The following is a 10,807-nucleotide window of genomic DNA, read 5'->3' on the forward strand; positions in this document are numbered from 1 at the left end:
TACTCGCGGCCCTAAACAAAGGCAAAGCCACATCCCCCGGTGAAGATGGTATCACTTATGACATTTGCGTCTGCTCCCTTTAGTATCAGGGAATCCCCTGCTTGAGCTGTATAATATGAGCTATGTTACTGGGGAACTTCCTATCTCTTGGACCAACAGTATAATCATTCCAATTCCCAAGCCAAATCAAGAGAATGCTTTCCGCCCAATTTCCCTTACTAGCTGCATTTTGCAAAACATTCGAGAGAATGGTCCTAAACCGTCTCCTCCATAGAATAAGAACCATGTTATCCCCTCAGATATATGGCTTCATGCATGGAAGGAGTGTGCATCATTGCATCACCACCTTTCTTACCCTGCACACTGAAAAGTCATATACCACCTTCCTAGATCTTAAGTCTGCCTTTGATATTGCAAATAGACATGTTATCTTGAGTGAGCTTGCAAGAATGAATATTGGTGGTCGGCTTCTTTGTTGGATCAGGGGGTTACTTATCCAACAGGAAGTCATCTGTATTTTTCCAGGGGCATAGGAGTGTAACAAGAAACTTTGAACTAGGTACCCCGCAGGGTGGTGTCCTCAGTCCTACCTTATTTAATATCTTAATAAACACGCTGTTAAACTCTATACCGAGCAAACCCAACGTCCACATCATTAGCTATGCTGATGATATAATGATACACACCACTGGGTATGCTAACACGCAGAACACTCTTAACTTTGTATTAGACTCATGTCAGGACCTAGGTTTAATTATCTCAGCAGAGAAAACAAAGATACACAATCGGCGCCCACCCAGGCAGGGAGGAGCTGTTCGCAAGATGCAACTGTCTGATGGCTCCCAGCTTGACTATGTAAACAGATTCAATACCTTGGCCTTGAGGTGCCACTGTATGGTCCTGTTGTATTCAGACTCAGTCGTCAGTATAAAGAGAGGCTCCGAGCTCTCAAGGCTGTTGCAGGTTATCACTCAGGCTATGGTGCCAATGTCAGAATTGTCAAAATGATGTACCTTGCATACATCAGATCTTTAGTGGATTATGCTGCACCTCTGCTTGTTTTGATGCCTGAAAGAAAGCTTGGAGGGCTTAAAAAATTGCAGAACGAAGCCTTCAGGATAATCCTTGGGTGCCCTCGTACCACAAAGATACTTAATATGAGAAAGGAACTTAATATTCTGAGCGTTGTTGATCGTGTTACTGAAATTAATTGTCAAATTGGTATAAAAATGCTTAGGCTAACTCATCCTAGTCCTTGAACAGAAGCCCTCCAGAATTTCTTTATTGAAGATCAGCATTGTTCCAAATGGATAACAAAAACTGGAACTCAACTCAGAATGTATCAGGTTCATGATTTGTACCAAGAGAAATAACAACGGCACTTTCCTGCACTGTGGGAGGTTATATCCTTTCCAGTTATAATCCCTCCCTTTCCACCCAAGAAGCAAATTAGAGATCAGCCCAAGCTTCGTCTTGAGGCAAAGCTCAACGCCTTAAGCCATATTGATGCACTGTCCACAGAGCATCTCTCTCTCAAATCATGTACACTGATGGTTCCCTACACCGCACCACGGGTGCAGCTGGAAGTGCAGTTGTTCTGACAATGGACGATGGCTTGTACTTTGAGTGGGGAGTCCGTATAAACAACTGGGCCTCTACCCTTCAGACCGAACTATTTGCCTTGCTCCTTGCACTGAAATGTGTACAAGTCTCCAAACTTGATACATTAATTGTAAGTGACTCCTTATCATCCTTAAATGCTCTCAACTCTTTAAAACATAACAGTAACATGCTCGTGTCCGAAGCTAGACACAAATACAACAAAATATATAAATATATATATATATATATATATATATATATATATATATATATATATATATATATATATATATATATATATATATATATATGTCGTACCTAGTAGCCAGAACGCACTTCTCGGCCTACTATTCAAGGCCCGATTTGCCTAGTAAGCCAAGTTTTCCTGAATTAATATATTTTCTCTAATTTTTTTCTTATGAAATGATAAAGCTACCCATTTCATTATGTATGAGGTCATTTTTTTTTATTGGAGTTAAAATTAACGTAGATATATGACCAAACCTAACCAACCCTACCTAACCTAACCTATCTTTATAGGTTAGGTTAGGTGGCCGAAAAAGCTAGGTTAGGTTAGGTTAGGTTAGGTAGGTTAGGTAGTCGAAAAACAATTCATGAAAACTTGGCTTATTAGGCAAATCGGGCCTTGCATAGTAGGCTGAGAAGTGCGTTCTGGCTACTAGGTACGACATATATATATATATATATATATATATATATATATATATATATATATATATATATATATATATATATATATATATATATATATATTTATATATATATATATATATATATATATATATATATATATATATATATATATATATATATATATATATATATATATATATATATATATATATATATTTATATATGTCGTACCTAGTAGCCAGAACGCACTTCTCTGCCTACTATGCAAGGCCCGATTTGCCTAATAAGCCAAGTTTTCATGAATTAATTGTTTTTCGACTACCTAACCTACCTAACCTAACCTAACTTTTTCTGCTACCTAACCTAACCTAACCTATAAAGATAGGTTAGGTTAGGTTAGGTAGGGTTGGTTAGGTTCGGTCATATATCTACGTTAATTTTAACTCCAATAAAAAAAAAATTGACCTCATACATAATGAAATGGGTAGCTTTATCATTTCAGAAAAAAATAGAGAAAATATATTAATTCAGGAAAACTTGGCTTATTAGGCAAACCGGGCCTTGCATAGTAGGCTGAGAAGTGCGTTCTGGCTACTAGGTACGACATATATATATATATATATATATATATATATATATATATATATATATATATATATATATATATATATATATATTATATATATATATATATATATATATATATATATATATATATATATATTATATATATTATATATATATATATATATATATATATATATATATAAAACCGCGTGGGACTGTCAGAAAACAAGACACACGCTCGTCCCGGAAGTCAGGACACTCAACAAGGATATGCACGACCGTAAGAGGGACAATGCAATTAGGACAATAAGGAGCAGGGCGGCGCTCCATCAAGTGACCATGAGTTAAGTGAGTATGGCCAATACGTAACCTCGCCAGAGCCGTTTCCCATCGCCAGTTACGGTGGCAGGACGGCCACGATGACACACAACCTTTAAGAGAACGTAGTTTGTTACCAGTAACAGACGACCAACAAGCCTGCCAACGGGTAAGGATGGAGGAATGGATAACCGAGTAAAAGTCGGAATAAGGAATGCCTTTACGAGAGATGGAACAAGAGCGGACAGCTTCCCTGGCGGCAGCATCCGCACGCTCATTTAAAGAGACACCAATATGGCTGGGAACCCAACAAAACTCAACCGACTTAAATTTAGTGTGAACAAGAAACAGCCAATGCTGGATCTCGACAACCACTGGATGAATCGGATTAAAGGACCCGAGAGCCATGAGGGCACTACGAGAGTCAACAACAACTACAAAGGAAGATTGATAACGAGAGAGCAGGAGACGAAGAGCATAGAGAATAGCATAAAGCTCCACTGTGAAGATGCTAGTTTCCGGAGGTAAGCGACACATATAAGTGCGATCAGGAAAAACAACAGAGTAGCCAACACCGTCCGCAGACTTAAACCCATCAGTGAAGACGGAAATGGAGCGGAAGTGAGAAGAAAAGTGCTCAAGGAAAAGACATTTTAGAACCGTGGGAGGGGTAAAAGCTTTAGTGATGTGGGTCAGGGATGTACAAAACTGCGGAAGGGGGACTCTCCACGGGGGCAAAGAAGGAACAACACGGAGAGAAATATTAGAAATACGAACGGAAAGAGAATCCTGTAAGCGAGATAACCGGACAGAAAGAGGGAGGTGGTGAAGAGAAACAGGAACCGCAGGAGGGTTAAAAGTTAAAGCACGACAGGGGCGAGAAAAAAGGATGTTGCAAGGATCGTGCAAGATAGCGAAGACAGTAGTGATCACGGCGGTCCTGGAGAGACAGGAAGCCAGTGTCAACATACAAGCTGAGGACGGGATTCGAACGAAAGGCACCAGAACTGAGGCGCAACCCAGTATGGTGCAAAGCATCATGACGGCGAAGAGTAGAAGGAGAAGCAGACGAGTAAGCAGGGCAACCATAATCGAGCTTAGACAGGACGAGAGAGGAATGTAAAGCAAGGAGAGTGCGCCTATCCGCTCCCCAAGAGGCATTGGACAATACCCGACGTGACTTGTGAGAGTTTGGTCCACCAGGCTGTTGCTTGGAGCGGCCCGCAGGCCCACATACCCACCACAGCCCGGTTGGTCCGGCACTCCTTGAAGGAAACAATCTAGTTTCCTCTTGAAGATGTCCACGGCTGTTCCTGTAATTTTTCTGATGCTCGCTGGTAGGACGTTGAACAACCGTGGACCTCTGATGTTCATACAGTGTTCTCTGATTGTGCCCATGGCACATCTGCTCTTCACTGGTTCTATTCTGCATTTTCTTCCATGTCGTTCACTCCAGTACGTTGTTATTTTACTATCCCAGATTTGGGACCTGTCCCTCCAGTGTTTTCCATGTGTATATTATTTGGTATTTCTCTCGTCTCCTTTCTAGTGAGTACATTTGGAGAGCTTTGAGACGATCCCAATAATTTAGGTGCTTTATCTCGTCTATGCGTGCCGTATATGTTCTCTGTATTCCCTCAATTTCAGCAATCTCTCCTGCTCTGAAGGGGGAAGTGAGTACTGAGCAGTACTCAAGACGGGACAACACAAGTGATTTGAAGAGTACAACCATTGTGATGGGATCTCTGGACTTGAAGGTTCTCGTAATCCATCCTATCATTTTTCTGGCTGACGCAATACCTGCTTGGTTATGCTCCCTAAACGTTAAGTCGTCGGACATCATTATTCCCAAATCCTTGGCATGCTGTTTTCCTACTATTGACAGATTCGATTGTGTTTTGTACCCTGTATTATGTTTAAGATCCTCATTTTTGCCGTATCTGAGTACCTGGAATTTATCACCGTTTAACATCATGTTATTTTCTGCTGCCCAATCGAAAACTTTGTTAATATCTGTTTGTAGTTTATCAATGTCTTCAGCAGAGGTAATTTTCATGCTGATTTTTGTATCATCTGCAAAGGATGACACGAAGCTGTGACTTTTGTTTTTGTCTATATCTGATATGAGAATAAGGAACAGCAGTGGTGCAAGGACTGTACCCTGAGGTACAGAGCTTATAATTGCGCTCGGACTCTATTTTACTTGATTGACTGTGACTCGTGTTCTGTTCGACAGGAAATTGAGTATCCAGCGTACTTTAGTACTTTACTTTATAAAGTACTTGAAATTGAGTACTTTGCCAGTTATACCCATTGACCTCATTTTGTGTGCAATCACTCCATGGTCACATTTGTCGAATGCCTTTGCAAAATATGTGTACACGACATCTGCATTATGTTTTTCCTCTAATGCCTCAGTGGTTTTGTCATAGTGGTCAAGTAGATGTGAGAGGCATGATCTTCCTGCTCTAAATCCATGTTGGACTGGATTGTGGAGGTCATTGGTTTCCATGAATCTAGTGACCTGACTCCTGATCTCACTCTCACTTTTATTATGTGGGACGTTAGTGCAACTGGTCTATAATTCTTTGCCAATGCTTTGCTACCACCCTTGTGTAGAGGGCCAATGTCTGCTGCTTGACTTACCGTGACAGCAAAGGGTAAGATCATCGACAGAGAGCGGAGAAGACGCCTGAAGGAAGAGGAAAGAAGACCATTGAGGGCAACCAGAAAAAGTAGTTCTCAGAACACTACCTTGGGGCACACCTTCGTATTGCTGAAAAGAGGCAGAAAGAGCGGTACCAAGCGTCACCCGAAAGGAACGACGAGAGAGGAAGCTGCAGAGAAAGAGGGAGATGACCACGAAGGCCAAAAGAATGAGGCTGGGATAGAATATGATAACGCCATGTGGTGTCGTAAGCCTTTTCCAGGTCAAAAAGGACGGCAACAACGGAGGTCTTCGCAGCAAAAGCAGTACGAATATAGACCTCCAAGTTCACCAGGACATCTGTTGTGCTGCTGCACTTGCGGAAACCATATTGAGAAGGGGAGAGGTGATCGTGTTCCAGGAACCACATCAGACGAACGTTAACCATACGTTCAAAGAGTTTGCAGACAACTCGTGAGGGCAATAGGGCGAAAGTCCTTAGGGGATGTTCCCAGAGACCCTAGTTTGCGAACAGGGAGGACAACGGCATCGAGCCAGTCCTCAGGGACTGACGACGACTCCCAGATCCGATTATACAGACTCAGTAAATACCGAGACGTGCACGGAGGGAGATGGCGAAGCATCTCATAATGAATGCCATTGGAGCCCGCTGCCGTAGAACCGCAGTGGGTCAGGGCAGAACGAAGTTCAGAGAGAGAGAAGGGATCATTATAGGGAAGTTGAAGACGAGTTTAGAAATCTAAAGGACGTGATTCAAGGACAGGTTTACGAAGAAGGAAAGATTGGGAAAGATGAAGACCAGAGCTAACAGAAGTGAGAACCCAGTTTGGTAGCGACCTGCAACGGGTCCGCCACAAGAGTACCACGGAGGTGAAGGACCGGTGAAACATCGGGAACGAACTTACCCGCTATCTTGCGGATTCGCTTCCAGATCTGTGGCAGAGGAAATTCGGACGTAATAGTGGAGACATAAGATGCCCAACATTCACGTTTAGCCGTACGGATGGCCCTACGGCCACCGCACTCGCTTTTTGAAAAAAAAAAGAAAAAAAGAATCGGCCGTCTGCCGACGGTGGTCTCTTCCAGGCTGCACGCTTACAGCGGACAGCCCGAGCAGTCTGCATTCCACCAGGGAACGCACTTCCGTGGACCCCGAGAGGAAGAGCGAGGAATAGAGCGGAGGGCAGCGTCGAAAACAGTCATGAAAAAGGAGGAGAGAGCAAGGGAGAGGCAGAAGGGAGAGGTCAGAGAGAGCAGCACAGAGGGTAAATAGGTTCCAGTCCGCTTTAGCAAACTGCCATCTAGGGAAGGAGAGGGGAGGACGAAAAGAGAAAAAGGTAACAAGGATGGGGAAATGGTCACTGCCATGGAGGTCATCAAGAACTCGCCACGTGAAATCTAAGTAAAGAGAAGATGAGCAAAGAGAAAGATCAAGACAAGAAAGGGTGCGAGTCCGAGAGTCCAAATGCGCGGGCTCACCAGAATTCAGAAGAGACAGGGAAGAAGAGAGGATAAATGGCTCAAGAAGGCGACCTCGGGTGTTCGTCAGAACATCACCCCAAAGGGAATGACGACAATTGAAATCACCCAGCAGGAGCACAGGCTCCGGCAAGGAGTCCAGTAGGTGTTTCAGATCAGGAAGAGAAAGCGGAACACTCAGGGGGAGATAAATGGAACAAACTGTGTACCATTTCCCCACAAAGATACGAGCAGAACAATGGAGAGGCGAAGGAAACAGTAAGGGGACAAAGGGAACATCAGAGCGAATCAAGAGAGCAGAAGAATTAGGAGCCCCAGGAGCCCTCTCCCCCCCCCTCCCCCTGGGTGGGGGAGGGGGGGGGGAGAGAAAGGAATAGCCACGAAAGCGACCAGGACGAGCACCAAGCATCGGCTCCTGGAGACAGACACAAAGGGGCGAAAACAGCGAAATCAGAAGTTGGAGTTCGAGGAAATTGGCGTAATAACCTCGAAAGTTCCATTGAAGAATAGACATCGACGAGAAGAGAAAGGACAACAACAGAGAACAAGGAAGAAACAAAGGCGAAAGAGCAACATAGAACGTTAAAGAGGAGTTAAAGAAGATCTGGGTCGGGATCAGGGTCAGCAAAGTCAAGGTTAGTGGGCATGGGTAAACTGAGCAAAGACGGAGAGAAGGAAGCGGGAGAACAGACCAGAGGTGGGCGGGCAGGGTCCGGAGGAGGAAGGAGGAGGAGACAATGGAGAGGAGCAGTCAAGGACAGCAGCAGGAAGAGGGGGAGTAGAGAGAGGGGAACGCACCTCAGCAAGGGCAGCAACCGAGAGGGAAGCGGGGGGGCCAAAGAAACCTCCATAGCAGGAATAGGGGGCGCAACCACCGAAACGGAAGGGGAAGGAGCAATAGAGCCAGTAGTAGGGGCCGAGGAAGAAAGCGAAGCTTTCTTACCCGCCGGGGAGGAGGAAGGAGAGGAGCCAGGCTTACGCTTCTGACTTAAGGAGACCGGTGTCCCAGCAACTACGTACCGGGCAACGGATTCCAGCGTCTCAACAGGAGAAGCTGAACGAGAGCACACACGACGGCCGTTAGGAGAGCGATGGACATCATCCCGCACCGATAGGCGGCGGGGAGAGTCAATAGACGGAGGAGAAGGATAGGAAGGAGGATCGGAGGGAGACGAGGAAGAAGACACAGGAGACAAGACAGACTGGGTAGAAAGAAGGGGAATTCCAGACAGAGGACCAGGAGGGGGACCCTTCGGGACAGAACTCAAAGGAACAGAGGAAGGGGCAGTGGGCGTATCAGGGTCCAAGGCCCGGAAACGGTTGTGAGTCTGAGGAAAATGGAAAGAACAAGGAGAGGAAGAGCACAACACGCGAGCATAAGAGACGCTAGCATAAGGCGGGAGCCGGCGAACCTGGCACCTCGCCTCAGGAAAAGATAAACGCTCCCGGTGCTTCAAGTTGAGGATGGCTGCCTCACGCTTGTAATGGACACACGCACGGGAGAAGGTAGGATGAGCCTCACCGCAGTTGAAACAGCGAGCCTTGGGAGAAGTGCACTCCGACTTAAGAGTGACCTTCGCCGCCCTACAAAGGACAGAGAGAGACTCACAGAGCAGCGGAGGGCACCATGCCCAAACCTCCAGCACTTGTTACAGAGCCTAGAAGAAGGAATGTACTCCTGGACAGAGCACCTGGCACCAGCGAGAATGACAGAGGGTGGAAGGGTCCTACCATCAAAGGTAATTTTCACAACCCGAAGGGGTTGACGGCGACGACCACGAGGGGGACGAGTAAACGTGTCCACCTGGAGGACAGAATGACCCTGGGCATCGAGGATATGCCGAATATCATAATAGAGGCATCCACGGAATCAACAAGATGTCGATGGAGGGAGAAATCGTCAATAGGAGCAGAAACAAGAGGGAGGAGATCAAAGTATTTGGCCCACGAAGCGGGACTAAACAAGGCTTGATAGGCATCAGAACGGGAAGGAATCGAGCGAGTGCGGCCGTGTCAAGGACGGCTTTGAAAACCCCCAGAGAGAGCGGGGTTAAAAGGCACAGTAGTTACAACTAGAGATTGAGCCGTGCCAGGGGACGAGGTAATCACCACTGGGGGCTTGGGGCTCGACCCAACCACAGAGGAGGGAGGGGAGCCAAGGGAAGTAGTCAGAGAGGCCAAAGGAGGAGCAAGGTCGGGGCCCAATGCAGCGGAGGCTACAGAGCCCGGTCTTCCAATACGGACCAACTCGGGGGCTTGGTCGCCCACCCCACGAGCCTGAGAAGGTAAAAGAGGAACAGAATTCAACATAGGTACGAAAAGAAAAACATTCATTCACGCATGTGCCCCCACACCCACCATGGAGCCACAATTAGCGGCAGGACACCCAACAAGAAGCTATCGCCGATCATGGCGGGGCCCCCCCTAGAGGGTGCGTTGCGAGTATACGCCCCACAAACGCCACCTTAAGAACCGTCAGTCTGTCGAGATCGGGTTCAGTGACGAAAGTAGGATTGACAATAAAAGGTTCCCCTCGCTCTCGACGTTGGATACTACAATTCTATGGGTGCAAGAGTATGCCTCCTCAAGCACCCGGGTGTCAGAATAGAAGACGTCCAAAAGAATAACCAAAACAAGCAAAAGGTCGGCAGGAAACGACAAGCAGATAGGTGAAGAGGGGGTAGAAAAACGAAACAGAAGGAAAAGGAAAAGTCGTTCAGCACAATTAGAGTGGACAGCAGCAGGAGCACAAGGCTACAAAAGGACAGAGGACTGTCCCAAGGAGCATCACACTCCGGCAGCTGCCCACCAAGCCCCCATCACGGCAACAACGAGATGAACAGGGAGGGGGAGACAAAATTCAGAAGTACCAGTACTAACAAATTTAAGATTATACAGTACACAGTTTGCAGATTAAGTATCTTATTTGTATATAAAATTTTACTGACACTGCAATTTGAACAATTCATAGGACTAATTTTAAAGTTTTACAATCAAGTCGGTATTAAAAATAACAAATGGCTATATAAATTCACAAATTGGCAAACCTTAAGGTTATTATATTAATGGATTGCAATAATGGAATTCATTTACATTTATTAACAATTTTAGAAATTGAGAAATCTGACAAGGCAATCAATACCATTTAAAAGGAAATATATTCGTAGTGGTCTAGGAACCAATAGATAGGGCAATCAAGAACTTTAGTATGTGCTGAATTTAATACTCAATTACACACAAAAAAAAAGAAAGTGACTAAAAAAAAAAAAAAAAGTACTATCACAAAAGTTTACTACCAATAATCAACTGAGGTTCACAAGGTAAATACAAAAAACTTAGTTTACACATTCATAGCAATATGCTCTTGGGTACTCATTACATTATCACATTTTGTTTTCTGTAAAAACTATTATTTACTGTGTATTACAGTTATGTGATTTCTGATTATATCTATAATATACATCAATCTGATATTTAAAGTAGGCACTGATAAACATGACATGTACTCACAATACATAC

This window comes from Procambarus clarkii, chromosome 40 (assembly GCF_040958095.1).
Source record: "Procambarus clarkii isolate CNS0578487 chromosome 40, FALCON_Pclarkii_2.0, whole genome shotgun sequence".
NCBI lineage: Eukaryota > Metazoa > Arthropoda > Malacostraca > Decapoda > Cambaridae > Procambarus > Procambarus clarkii.